Source organism: Apodemus sylvaticus, chromosome 11 (genome assembly GCF_947179515.1).
Source record: "Apodemus sylvaticus chromosome 11, mApoSyl1.1, whole genome shotgun sequence".
Classification (NCBI taxonomy): domain Eukaryota; kingdom Metazoa; phylum Chordata; class Mammalia; order Rodentia; family Muridae; genus Apodemus; species Apodemus sylvaticus.
In genome coordinates this window covers 36,806,731-36,821,372 of record NC_067482.1, presented here as the reverse complement: position 1 = coordinate 36,821,372, position 14,642 = coordinate 36,806,731, and the positions used below count along the sequence as shown (strand labels likewise).

At 48.7% G+C, this 14,642-nt stretch overlaps 1 protein-coding gene across 5 annotated transcripts in view; it reads left to right on the top strand.

Annotated features, from left to right (window-relative positions):
- Positions 1 to 14,642, top strand: part of Dcun1d4 (defective in cullin neddylation 1 domain containing 4) — a 72,216-nt gene that overhangs the window by 911 nt on the left and 56,663 nt on the right. Inside the window, exon 2 of one of the 5 annotated variants that reach the window (XM_052198653.1) lies at positions 4,435 to 4,504. The exons of the other annotated variants lie outside the window; for them this stretch is intronic. The gene's annotated coding sequence lies outside the window, so the exon portion shown is untranslated. The remainder of the gene's footprint in view (positions 1 to 4,434; positions 4,505 to 14,642) is intronic. 5 annotated transcript variants of the gene reach the window in all.

Genomic DNA, 14,642 nt, shown 5'->3' with positions numbered 1-14,642 from the left:
GGGAGCGTTGGACTGTCCTTTGGGGGAGGCGCTTCCTCCCGGGAGAGGCCGGGTCCTGCCTAGGAGGGGACCACCCTTGAGCCTCCCAGTGCACTGAGAAGAGGGGGCGGGGCCGGGTACCCGGGAGGTGTTGTCCCGAGGCTGGTAGTGTCCGCCGCGTTTGGCGAGCAGCGGGGAGCGAGGTCAGCGCGGGCTGGGGTTACAGGACCAGGAGGCCGCTGTCGGCGAGCTGACCCGACCCGCAGGGGTCCTAGAGGCGGGGTGGAGGAATTAGCATAAGAGTGTCGGGGTCCCCGGCGGTCCGTAGGTTTGGCAGTGTGTGACGCAGTTCCCTAATTTCTAGCCATCAGGTGTAGAGGCTGATGCGTCAGGACCTGTTACCCTGTACGGAGGGCCGCTTTGGAGGCATAGCAACGCGCGTGCGAGAAGCTATCTCCGCCCGAAGCACCGGGAGGGTGCTTTAGGGGTTTCCTTTAGGGTCTGGCTCCGGGAGCCGGCGTAAAGGGAAAGGCAGGCTTGCGGAATTCTGGGACTTGTAGTCTCAGTCACCCTGGGCCGCGGTTGGATTGGGTGCACGTGGGTAACTGTGGAAACGAGTCCCAGAATGCAGTGCGCCCCTTGGAACCTCCCTACCTGACTAACTCGTGCTTTATGCCGCGGAGACCCAATGCGTTCTCTCCCGGGAGATGCCTGGGTTTCTTGGGACAGTTTCCACCGCAGGGGGAGAGCCCAGGCCAAGCCCTGGCCTTTCTCCGAGTTAATTTCCCCCTACATCTGGTAGTCTTGCAGAGCGAAAGCCTAGTCTTGAACCATCCCACACATATTTGTTTTAAAGCAACATTTATCATGAAACATTTAGAGTCTGTTCAATGTATGGAAGTCTAGGGTGAAGTATACAGCCTTACATAAGTATGGAAACTAAGTAGAGACACATATCACACATATCCCTTGTGAAGAAAATACAGATAACTGCACTGGTATTTCTTGGACTACTTGGTTTGCCCAAGAATTGGGGATTTTTTTTTTTTTTTGGAAGCGAATCAAGAATGGCAGCTTAGTGGAATTTGGGGTTGAAGTAGTCTCATGCCAGAACCTGCAATGAAATATTAAAGGTGAGCTAAGGGGAACCGTGATGTCTTAACTTTTATGTAAGTAAAGCAAATGAGGCTGTTTGCCCTTCCCTCTGGACTATTTCAGGTCTTCCTGAGTTTGTGGACTTCTAGCCACCACATCCTTTGCCAGTTCTCCTTAGTGATTACTCCCAAATCAAATATAGGGGCTATAAGATTATTTTTGTGTGTTGTATTGGATACAGTGAAACATAATTGTAATGGTTTGGGGGGGGGTGTTTTAATAACCCAGTGGTAAACATCTTGAGGACGAGTTTTGAGATCTGGAAACAACTTGACACAGTTAAGACAGTACTGAACTTGTATGTGTTAGACAGTGTTGTTTTTAAATTTATTTTTACCATTTTTTAAGTATGTATATATGTGTGGGGATGTATACATGCATGGGGATGCCAGGGAGATCAGATGAAGGCTTGGGATGCCCCAGAACTGGAGTTACAGGTGCTTGTGAGCTACTCATCTGAGCGCTGGAAATGGAACTCAGATCCTCCGCAAGAGCAGTAAGCACTCAAGTGCTGAGCCATCTCTCAGGACCTTACAAGATGGCTTTTGAAATGAGGTCTGAGAAACTCGTTAGAATATGATGTTTTAGGGAAACTATATCTATCCTGTTTTGACTTACATCTGCAGTAAAATCTCTAAGAACTGTTTTGTATATATTATGGACATTTTTCAAAAAAGTATTTAATCTAGGATTTGCTCTTGCCAAATGATAAGGGCAAAAAAAAAAAAAAAATTCATGAGCTCTATAACTGTCTTCAAGATCTAAAGAAAACATTGGTGTGCATTTCTTCTGTGTTCATTCCCTCTCATCACATCCCAAAGGACGAGTGCCCTTCCTCACACAATCCTCCAGCTAGTGCCCTGGGCACTCTCAGCCTGTGCTGTCTACTCTAGTGTTTGCCACCTTTGCGTTTTGGACCTTAGTTAGGTATTAATTTCTTGTGGATTTAGCTATGCATTTAAACAGTTCAGGAAGTTTTATTGACGATTTTTGACTTTATATTGGAAGGATTTGTCAGGGGTAGTTGTATTAAGGTTTTCTAAGTATCAATTTATAGGATGACTCTATATATGTATATATATACATATAAATCTTAAATATGCATGTGTATATATGTATATACATACATACATGGGATTTATGCATGTATATATGTATACACACACATACATAGGCTGTAGTATAGCTAGTGCAACAATGGCTGTCTGTGTATGAAAGGTCCAAGAATCCAGTAATTGTTCACTAGGCTGGATGCTTCGGCTGGTATATACTGGAATCCTCAAGAAGAAGAAGTAGTCTCTAATGCCAGTGAAGGATTGGCTTTGGTATTGAGGCAAGAACAAGCAGGCAAAGAACAAAAGCTTCCTTCTTCCATGGCCTTATATTAGAATTCCAGCAGAAGGCTTGGCCTAGATTTGAGGTGTGTCTTCCCACCTCCAAGGTCCAAGTGGATTTTTCCCACTTCAAATTAAGCAAAAATCACTCTGAGGCATGTCACTCCAGTTTGGGTTTAATTAATCCCAGATGTAGTCAAGTTGACAACTGAGAATAGACATCACAGTCTTGTCTTATACTGCCAAAGACGAAAGGTCTCTCCTCCTCTGCCTATTGGGGATTTGTGTACAGTGCCTTACTTCACTCTCCATATTGGCTCAGAGAAGGCCCCTACTTAAACCTTGGTGGTATCCCCCCCCTCAACTTCCTTCCTTCTTCCTGTTTTGATGTTTGCATTATTCTCATCTAGATCATCATTATGGTCATCCTTATAATTGTAGCTAATAATTAGTAGTTATAGTTCTGCTGACGTAGCTGCAACATGCAGTCTGTCAGTTAAGTACCTGGTACTTTATAGCATGGTGACTTTGGTAAGTGTCCATTCTCAGGGACATTTAGACTGAGGTTGTTCCAAGGCACTGCCATGTGTTGGAAACAGGCTGTGTATGTGGCCCTAGCTTTGCAGTTAATCAGGGCAATAGAAAACTAAAACTAGTTAGTTGATTTAGTTCCTTTGGTTAATGAAGCTGCAGTAATTTTAATCACCCTCATTGGAACCTTAGATGCTTCCCATCTTTTTCTGTTTGGTAGTGGAAGGGAGAGGCGGTGTATGCAATACTTATCTTGTTGTTGTGGCCAAATAGCTGACCACAGCAACTTGAAGAAGAAAGGGTTTATTCTGGCTTACAGTTTGAGGATACTCTGGCAGAGCAGAGAGGATACACTCTGGGCGTGAGGGGCAGGAGTGGGAGGCAGCTGGTTACACTGTGTCAATAGGAAGTAGAGAAGCTATGGCAGCTGGTTACATTATGTCAGTAGGATGGAGAGAAGAGACTGGTGCTGTGCCACTTTCAATTTTGTAGTTCAGCCCACGGGAAGGTGCTGCCCACACTCATGGTGGGTCTTCTTTCCTCTGTTAATCCCCTGCTCCCAACCCCCAAAAGTGCCCTCCAGAGAGACCCACAGTGTATCTTTTTCATGATTCCAAATCCAGGCAAGTTAACAAGATAAATGACCACAGGCTGCATCTCTTCCTGTCCCCTACAGTTGTCCCCTTTTCCCAATTCATTACCACCATCTTAGGTCTGAGGTTGTCTGTTTTGTGATAACCAGTGATCCTGTGTGAGGTCTAGCCTGTACACCATTGGCCTATCAGTTGACTCACCTTTGCTTTTAGTATTTCCTTCCTTACTCAAAAACCTTGAGGGCTTCCAGGCCTCCTCAGAATAAGAACATGGTGTTATAGGACAGCTTCTGTCGTTGAAGCTTGGTTTCTCTCCTTGGAAGGCTCCCTCCTCCCTTCCTGTCCTCAGAATACAGAACAAAACAATATCATACTCCCCAAGACCTATTGCCTGTGACCTCCAGAGGTTCCATAGTTTTTGCGACCTCCTAGTAACAGTACCAGTTGGGCACCAAGTATTCAGGATGTCAACCTTTTGGGAACATTTCCTATTCAGACTGTAACGTAGCAGTATGTAAACAGCATGTTTGATATGTTTGCTTTGGAGTGATGAAATACTTTAAGGTAAAGTATGTACAAGGGACTAGAAAAAGTCTGTTTGGGACAGAAGGTTAGATCTGTCACCAGGTCTGTTTAGGAGATGGGTTGACACTATTTTAATATTTCTCTTTCTGACTTATGGGCATATCCTGATCCTAAGGCTTTATTTATTCAGTTAACAATACAGTGAGATAGGAGCTGGTGGGAGGGCCTGGTGGTTAAGAGCACTAGCTGTTCTGGCAGGGAACCTGGGTTTGCTTCCGAGCATCTACACGATGGCTAACCACAGTCTATAACTCCAGGTCCAGGAATCTGATCCCCTCTTTGGCCTCTGAGGGCATCGGTCACACACGTGCACAGACATCCATGCAGGTAAAATACTAAATGCACATAAACCCAGAAAACAGGACAATGAGAGTGTTGGTGTGTTTTCACTTACTATGTTAAACAATGTGTAAGTTACAGCTAACATTGACAGAGGAGAGAGTGCTGTCAGGAGCCCAAACTGGTGTGGATTGCTTCCGACAGCTTATTCTTACTGTGAAATTCAGGTCAGAAGTACCTCTTGAGAATTATTATTTTAAGAACATACTTTAGAAAGTGTATCTTAGGAAGGAAAACACTGAAATGCATTTTAAATAGAACTTCATGCTTTAATGACTGTCACATGACAGTTTTAGAGGCAGGACCACTTTTTTTCCTTCTAGAGTGTCCATGCTTCTGGAGAGAGCGCCTGCTTCCTGAGGTTTGAGTTGCTTTTCTTTTAATTAGAAAGTGTTAACTGAGTGATTGTCACCTAGGAAGGCACACTGTTGTTTTTGAAACTCCTGAATATATGGAATGAAAACACTAAATGAGAGGAAAAAGACCCCTACCTCGAGGTAGCACCACCCCTCGGTGCAGGATGGGTTTTTGTTCTGTTTTTTTGTTTTTGGTAGTTCTTGAGAAATTCCTTTCCTGATGATTGTTTAGCAAACCCTTGTGTACCACTGCCTGCATCGGGAGGGCTTGAGGACTGTTATCCCAACAGTGCCATCTGGCCTGGGGATCTCTTCCTTAGCAGGGAGCTACTCCGAAGTACCCTTCCCCCTCCCATGCCGCCTGAAGGTGGAGGCCCACGAAGGGAAAAAGGCCGCAGCTTGAGGAGAGCCCTGTGGAGGGTGCTCAGCCCCGGCAGCAGCTCTGTTGATTTAGGAGTTGGGGTTGGCTCTGTCTGTGGGGAATCTCGCCATGTGCCCATGGGAATTCTTTCTGTTGTGTGGTCGGAAGGCCTGGCTTTCTCATTTTTCCTAGTGAGTCTAGTGCTGTATTTAAAACAAAAATCAAAACAAACCCAACACTTTTTTGCTTAAACTCACCACAGTTGGTTTGCAGTGCTGGCAGCTAAGAACTCAGACCTAGCCCCCACTGTCTGCTTACTGGCACAGGCTTTTGTGGAGAAGAGCTGCGTTTCCCTTTTCAGGGTAGCTGTCTGTTGGCTCCACTCCGAGGTGGCAGAAGCAGGTATTGCAGGTACTCAGTGTTGGCATCCCTTCTAGGCTCCTCCCAACAGTTACCTGGCAACAGCCAGGTAGGCCAGCTTGCTATAAAAGGGGATGTTTGGCCCCCTCCTCTAGGTCTCTCTACCTCTCTTCCCTCCCTCCCTGACCCTCCCTTCCTCTCCCTCCTCCTCCCCCTCTCTCTCCACTTGTTCCTGGCCAACCTCTCTCTCCTCCCCTACCCTCTGCCTCTGCTCCCTTCTCTCTCTCTTTTTTTTTAAATTGAATATTGTCCTCATTTACATTGCCAATGGTAAAACCTTTCCCGATTTTCCCCCCTCCCCAAAGACCCCCAACCCCTCCTTCCACTCTCTGCCTTCACGTATATGCCCCTCCACCCGACATACTCCCCCACCTCCCTCACCCCTCGGTTTCCCTTTGTTGGGGCATCTATTGAGCCTTTACCTGACGAAGGACCACTCCTCCCACTGATGCCCAACAAGGCCTTCCTCTGCCACATTTTTGGCTGGAACCATGTGTACCCCTTGATTGATGGTTCAGTCCCTGGGAGTCTTGGTGTCTGGGTGGCCGAAATCATTGTTCTTCCCATGGGGCTGTAAACCCCTTCAGCTCCTCTGAACCATCCTCCAGCTCCTCCACTGGGGACCCTATGCCCAGTTCAATAGTTGGTTGTTAGCTTCTTCTGCCTCTGTATTTGTAAGGCTCTGGCAGGGCCCCTCCGGAGACAATCATGGCATGCTCCTTTTGGTATATGTCGGGATTTGGTGACTATTTATAGGATGAATCCCCAGGGCAGTCGCTGGTGGCCTTTACTTCAGACTCAGCTCCACACATTGCCTCTCTTATTGTTCCTGTGTTTTGTTCCCTTTCTCAGAGGAACCAAAGCACCTTCACTTAAGTCCTCCTCCTTCTTGAGCTTCCTGTGCTGGGTGAGTTGTAACTTGTTTATTTTGAGGTTTTGGGCTAACATCCGCTTATCACTGAGTGCATACCATGTTCATTCTTTTGTGTTTGGGTTACCTTGCTCAGGGTGACACTTTCTAGTTTCATCCATTTGCCTAAGAATTTCATGAATTCATTGTTCCATTGTGTATATATACCACAGTTTCTGTATCCATTTCTCTGTTGAGGGACATCTGGGTTCTTTCCAGCTTCTGGCTATTATAAATAAGGCAGCTATGAACATAGTGGAGCATGTGTCCTTAGTACACGTAGGAGCATCTTCTGGGTATATGCCTAGGAGTGGTATAGCTGGGTCCGTAGGTAGTATTATGTCTAATTTTCTGAGGAATCGCCAAACTCCTGCTCCCTTCTCAACTCCCTTTCCCATGCTCCAAATAAACGGTTCTCCACTATAGCTGTCCTATGGCTGGCACCTAAGGGGGAAGGGATACCTCAGCATGGGCCCACCCTGGCACCCTCCCACTTCACCATACCGTGCTCTATAAAACATATCATGGTCCTTTGTAAAACACAGCACTCAGCCACAGGCAGGCCAGCCAGCTAGCTCTCAGCTGGAGCTGTGTACTCTGTCTCTCCCCATGGGTAGAGAGCCTCTTTTGTCTCTAAGAAATCCATTCAGAGGTGGGATGCTCAGAGGTTGACCCCTAACCTCTTGTAGGTTTTTCTTGAGTGGAATATTTTGTTTAGCCAGAAATGTCTGGTGGCTCTAAAGCTTTCCTGGTCAAATTTACTGAGGTTATAATTTATATGTTAAGAAATTATAGCCACTTAAATGTATAGTTGGATAGACTGGTATACAAATACCCTGGCAGAGCAATTACTAAACCCAGATACAGAGCATGCCCATCTCTCCTAAGAGCCTCTCTATGTCCTACCCATGAGTCAGCGCATCCCTGAGGGGACCCCCCCATACTTGGCTCTTAAGATGTATTTATGGCCTTTGGTTAGTTGCTTTTCTTTTCTTGAAGATACTACAGCATCACACACTGATCTAAAGGAAACCATCGAGACTGTGTGAACCCTGTATCTCTTGATTGGTGCTTTTACCACAGAGAATGATGACTCTAAACATTTTCTGGGGCAGCATTTCTGTGGCCCAGTGACATGCCCACCCCAGCATCTGCTCCATGGACGTGATTGGATGGTGTCTTCCTACTGCTCTGTGGCAGTTTGGGAAGTAGTAATGTGCTTGGTAGGAAAAGACCCTGGAGTCAGAATGTCTGGATTCACAACCACCCTATGCCATTTTTTAGTTGTGAGATCGTAGGTGAGTTCCTCAACTATTTGGTGCTCAGGGGTTTCATGTATACAAAGTACCCTCTCTGGGGCACGGGGCTGTCAGTCACCAGGTGTGAATATTGAGTACCTAGTGTGTGCAAGGCCCAGTTCTTCATTTGTCTGGAAGTTTTCATTATGCTGTAGGTGAGAGGCAGACAATAGATATGTTCCGTAGTGATCAGTACTGTTGAGGAAAAGCAGAGTAAGCACGTGTGTATGTGTGTGTGTGTGTGTGTGTGTGTGTGTATGGGGGGGCAGCTGGATGTCGGGGTGGCAGGGAAGGCCTGACGGGAGGGACACTGGTGCACAGGCTCTGGGTGCAGGGCAGGCCTGATCTGAGGAACAGCAAGGAGGCTGGGATGCAGGGAGGAGAGCTGGGGAGAGACACGGCCCCAAGGAACCCATGTTGCTGTTGATTTGTAATGGTGGCTTCCTTGGTAGGTGTGGCATCATAGGAGCCATGGAGGAAAAGAGACATTCTGTTGTTCTAGCATGCTCACTCACTCAGCTGTTGCCAGACACTGCTATAACCAACAAGGTCACCAGGAGCTCATTTTTCAAGAAAGATTGTGGAGGAGAGGGGAGGAGGCAGGTGAAGGGTGAACGGCATTAGGTGCCCAGGACCAGGAGGAGGCACACAGTCAGACAGGTGCCTGGGACCAGGAGGAGGCACACAGTCAGACAGGTGCCCAGGACCAGGAGGGGGCACACAGTCAGACAGGTGCCTGGGACCAGGAGGGGGCGCACAGTCAGACAGGTGCCTGGGACCAGGAGGGGGCATACAGTCAGACAGGTGCCCGGGACCAGGAGGAGGCACACAGTCAGACAGGTGCCCGGGACCAGGAGGAGGCACACAGTCTGACAGGTGCCCGGGACCAGGAGGAGGCACACAGTCAGACAGGTGCCCGGGACCAGGAGGGGGCACACAGTCTGACAGGTGCCCGGGACCAGGAGGAGGCACACAGTCAGACAGGTGCCTGGGACCAGGAGGGGGCACACAGTCAGACAGGTGCCTGAGGGAGCACACAGTCAGACAGGTGCCCGGGACCAGGAGGAGGCACACAGTCAGACAGGTGCCCGGGACCAGGAGGAGGCACACAGTCAGACAGGTGCCCGGGACCAGGAGGGGGCACACAGTCTGACAGGTGCCTGGGACCAGGAGGAGGCACACAGTCAGACAGGTGCCTGGGACCAGGAGGGGGCACACAGTCAGACAGGTGCCTGGGACCAGGAGGAGGCACACAGTCAGACAGGTGCCCGGGACCAGGAGGGGGCACACAGTCAGACAGGTGCCTGAGGGAGCACACAGTCAGACAGGTGCCCAGGACCAGGAGGGGGCACACAGTCAGACAGGTGCCCGGGACCAGGAGGGGGCACACAGTCAGACAGGTGCCCGGGACCAGGAGGGGGCACACAGTCAGACAGGAAGGTGCCCGGGACCAGGAGGGGGCACACAGTCTGACAGGTGCCCGGGACCAGGAGGGGGCACACAGTCTGACAGGTGCCCGGGACCAGGAGGGGGCACACAGTCAGACAGGTGCCCGGGACCAGGAGGGGGTACACAGTCAGACTTCCTAGGAGAGTCAGTAGTTACCTGTCAGCTTAGCCTTTGGTGTTTCCCTGAGGAAAGAAACAAGTGAGTTCAGGAGCAGGTTTGAGAGGACAGGACCTACCCGGCAGACCTGTGACAGCTCAGTGTGTGTGTGGGATGGAGTGCAGGAGGAGGTAAGGTGCAGAGTAGGGACTGTGGGATGTATGAGTGGAGAGGAAGCAGGAGGGGAGTGGGGAGAGGCCCTTTATTACCGGCTCCTCCACCCTCCCCAAGTAGATGGCAGGCAAGGAGCTGGAGTACAGGAAGGGGGACCTCGCAGCCCCTGGTGGCCGTCCAGCTCAGCGTCCGTGCTGTCCACTGCAAGGGGACGTCTCGGTTGTGCTCTGCTTTTCACTTGCTCCTCAGAGAGGGCGTGGTCCTGGCCTGTGACTGGACAGGCCAGAGCCCACTGGGACTTCCTTCCCTCCTCTGCCTTGGGTTCTTCGTCTTGGAACAGTGTAGCTGGTAGGGTGTCTGGGGTCCTGCAGTTTGCTCCTCTGCACACCTCTTGGCAGGGTGATTTGAAGTGACAACAGGTATTTAACCCTCCTGAGAACTGTGGCCCAGAAAAGGACTCTGTACTTTATTTGCTGCCGAAGCAGTTTAAGTTGTTGGAGATAAGGAAATACTCCTGCAAGTTGAAAATGCAGGTGATAACTAACACCATTGCAGAAAAGCCAGAGAATGAGACCTGGCTTAGAGCCACCCAGTAGCTTTTATAATGAAGTTAATCCCCCATCTCCTTTTTCATATCTTAGGGCATGGTTTTTATTTTAACATCTCTTTTTATAGATGACATTCCCCAAACTATTTCAAAAATTCCTAGTCCTGATCAATAGGGGACGTTGTAAGTCAGCCCGGGGGGATATTATACTAATGGCCTTAAAGATACCTCTCCTTGCTATCCCTTCTTCTGTGTCTTTCTGTGCAGCTATTGGGGTGTGGGGTGTGGGGTGTGGGCAGTACTCTGTCGGTGTGCTTTGTGCACCCACTCACTGCTGCCCCCAGGAGCTTGTGGAGAGGCCTCTGCCATTCTGGCTCTAGAGATGGGGCGCTGAGGCCCACTGTAGTTAGATAGATGGCTGATGTATGAGGTGACTCAGCTGGGGCTCTGCATTCGAGCGCACTAGGCCTGACATTCTTGCTCTAAACCTGGGCCCTGCAACATTATTGAGAGTGAGTGGTATTTTGTCTCTGAGTGACCCCAGGAAGCTCTGTTCTCAGTGGTAGGCAGGGTGAGAAGGAGGAATCTGGAGTCCTTTGTACCTTGTCACATTGGGAACACAGCCAGCCCATGCGTCCTGAAGTGACCCGATCCTTTGAGACGGCAGTGGCAGGCACAGACGGCTCTGGACGGCATGTCTCCTCGTCGGTTTCTTCTTCCAGCGTCTTCCCTGGGTTCTGTGAGAGAGAGGGGAAACTGCCTGTGGCCAGATGCTCGGATACGTGTAACTTTGGATCATGTGCTCTACGCACATGCTCAGTACGCAGTGGTCTGTTTATCAGGGTTCCTTCCCTAGCTCCCCTCTGCTGGCTCTTTGCTCCAGTAGCAACTATTCATTGACCAGACAAATGAAGTTAACACTTTCCTTCCTGCCGCCTGCCTTCCCTTTGCCTGCCCTGCCTTGACCCTGGTTCCCACACCGCGTTAGTCTTGTTGGTGTCCAGGTTGTTGGAGTGGCCAGTGATGGCGGAGTTGAGGGGCTGAGTGTTAGAACCAACGCTTCCATTTTCATGAATTGATTGGGTCCTACCCGGCTTCTGTGGGCATATAAGCTACTTTTGTGTTGCTTAAGCGGGTAGCAAGCTGGGGTTGGCTTGGCTGTGTTGGGAGAAGGCTGCAAAACTGCCACCCTCTGACTCCTTGCTGGCACTAGGTGTTACTTCCTATGCTCTAGATCAGCTGAGATGAGCGGTTTCATTCTTGCAGCATCTTTGGGAGGTAGGCACCATTAGCCATTTAATGCCTACTTCTGTCAGGGAAGGTCATGCTGTGTGGAACTGACTGTGTCTCCTACCTAGACTTACAGTGTGAAAAACACCACAGTATTCTAATAATTTTGCCTTAAAAGTCAAAATGTTTGGTTACACAGATGAAAGACCTGTGCTGTCTCATACAGCCAGAGACTATTAAGCTGGGATTAGAGATCTCTTAAAAAATTGTTTTTAGTTTTCACAAAGTGTAGCTTTCATTTTATGGAAGATACTGTGTCCCAAGTGATTTTTAAAGTGAATTTATTTTACTGTAGTAAAAAATTACATACTGTATTTTTCAAAATCCCACATACTGAGACTCTCTGAGCTCAATTCCAGTCTGTAATGTTTTGTGATTTGACCCACATTTTGTCCAATCTACCATCTGTGTTTTTGATTTTTGGTTTTTTTTTTTTTTTTTTTTTTTTTTTTTGGCGGAGGGAACAGCCCAGGCTGGCCTTGATCTTGATTTTGGGATCCTCCTGCCTCAGCTTCCTGAAGTCTGGGAGGTAGCAGCATTTTAAACACGTTCAAGCCTTACCCTCAACCACTGCTCTGTGCACACACACACACACACACACACACACCCCTACTTGCCCTCCCCTCACAACATCTTGAACCCTTTGTCCCCCTCCCCCGCCCTCCCAGCCTACCACGCACTCTGGCGTCTATGTGGTCTTCCTGGAGCAACCGCCATGTGGCTGAGGCTGTTGACTGTTTTTGGAGCATGCAGCTCTCTTGCATATCCATACCCGCCATGTGCCAGGTTTGTGCCCTTGGAAGTTTGGGGTTAGGGTGAGCAGTCCTGCCCTGAAGCTTGGACTCCGGGAGTAGAGACAGAGATGGAGGGGTAGATAATATACACAGTATTCTGATTGTGAAAGTGCTGTCCTGGGCCTGTCTGTGCTCTAAAATGTTTAGAAGATCTGTAGAGGCAGGAGAAAGAGTCGTGGTGGCCTCCAGGTGAAGGAGGGCAAGTGAGGTCCGGCAGTGCATGTGATAGAATGGCCCGGAATTTGATTGTGGCGATGGTTACATAACTCCCTGAATACACTGAAGCCACTGCATTGTATACTTCAAATGGTGACTGATGTGGAATGTGAAATGTATATCAGCAAAGCTGTTGAGAATACCCGCAAGGGGCAGGCCCGTGAGGTCCCCGAGCCCCCTGAGGGTTGGGAAGCCAGAGCCGATGAGGGCGAACACCAATAGATACTAGGTGAAGACAGCTGTTGAACCTTGGGCATTCCAGGTGTCAGGGCAGAGGCTGGAGGGCGGAGGGCGGAGGGCGGAGGGCGGAGGGCGGAGGGCAGAGTAAATCCCAAGGCTCCCACACAGGACATCCCTTGAGTGCTCAAGGAGTGGAATGAGCCAGTGGACATGCAACAGTTGGATGGGGTTCTGAATGAATGGATGTTTCTAGAGGGAAGGAAGCCAGGCAACCTTAACAGTGCTGGCACTCCAGCACATTCTTGCTTTCACAGTGGATTTTCCTTTCCACAACGCTTAGAAAAATGGAGGCCCCCTCGACATGTTGTTTTGAAGCCCGTGGGAGAGTCACAGCCCCGCGCTGCGTGGCCCTGGGATACATACAGTACTTCTGATAAGCTTTCCCTTTGTTTTGGTTTTCTGGCAATAGCATGGCTGTTATCCTGCCCTTACCATTGAGCCCCCTCCTCCGCCCCTGCAGGGTCATCTCATGCTTTTCATTGTCACAGAACACAGTGGCGCCTCTGCTGGGTAGTTTGACATCTGCAGGCACTTGTCCTGAGTGCTGAGCCTCCTGCCTGGCTTTGCCCCAGACTCCCCTTGCCAGGCTCCGCTGACCAATAGTCTGTTCCTTTTGGCACTGGATCTTACTCTGTAGCCCAGGCTGGCCTGGTGCTCACAGTAGCTTACTAAGCTGGCCTGGAGCTCGCTCTGTGGGGTAGGCTGGCTTGGGACTCCCGCTAGTCCTCCTGCCCCTGCCTCCTGAGTGCCTGGCCTGTGCTTTGAGAAGAACTTGTTAGCTTTCACATTGATTATGCATATTTCCATGGAAATGACAATTGTCTGAGGTAACTGACATCCTGATCTGTTCACCACACACACACACACACACACACACACACACACACACACACACACACACACATTGAGTGGTGTCACACTGTATCTCCAAAACATGTACAATTACCACGTGTCAATTAAAGCCAAGTGAAAATATGCTGTTTGTCCTCTCTGCCTTATTTCTCTTTAAATGGCCTCTAGTTCCCTCAGTGTCTTAGGCGACAGATTCCATTCTGTTAGAGCTGTGTAGTGTTCCACCGTGTACATGTACTGTGGTTTTGCATTCGTCTGGTAGTGTATACGAAGGCTGACTGAATGTCTTAGTGAGCTGTGTCCCAGTAGATATGCGAAGCGTCTCATGCCCTTCTCAAGTCCCTCTGTGCACACCCAGCAGGGAGGCGCTCCATTGGAAGGGCTCCATCTCCTAGATTGTGAGGAGGAGTCCTACACTGTTTCTTAACGGCTAAATATTTATGGCTAATTAAAGTATTAATATAACTAAGTCCTGATTTGTTCCCAGCAGCTGCATGTAAGCGTTCCTCTCACATCCGGTGCAGCAGTTTCTTTCTGTCTTTTTGGTAATGCTGTTGTAACCTACTAACCTTCATCATGACTGAACGACATTACCCTGGTTACTGATGTTGAAAGTTGCTTGTATTCATTGGTACTTCTTTGTCTAATTTCTTAAGCCAGTGTCCACATAGGTCATTTGTCCATTTTTAAATGAAAATTTTCTCGTTTCTTTTTTGCTGTTGCCATGTTTGACTGTTCGTGACTTAATAACCTCCCAGGCGACACAGACTCTGACTCTCTCCTGCTCTGTGGGCTCGCGCTCTCCATTGATTGTTTCCTTTGCTGTATGTATAGGAGATTTTTATTTACCATTTGTCAAATTTTGCTTTTGTAGTTTATTTTTTCTGGAGTCCTATGCAAAACATAACTTGATCCAGACCTGTACCTGAAACTCTTCCTTATATTTTCACAGTAGTTGTATTAGTTTTGGGTTTGTGTTTAAGTCTTTGACCTCTTTTGAAATGATTTATAATTCATTCTGTTTCTGTCTGTCTGTCTGTCTGTCTGTCTGTATCTATCTATCTATCTATCCATCCATCCATCTATCTATTGTCTGTCTGTCTGTCTGCCTATTTTGTGTTTG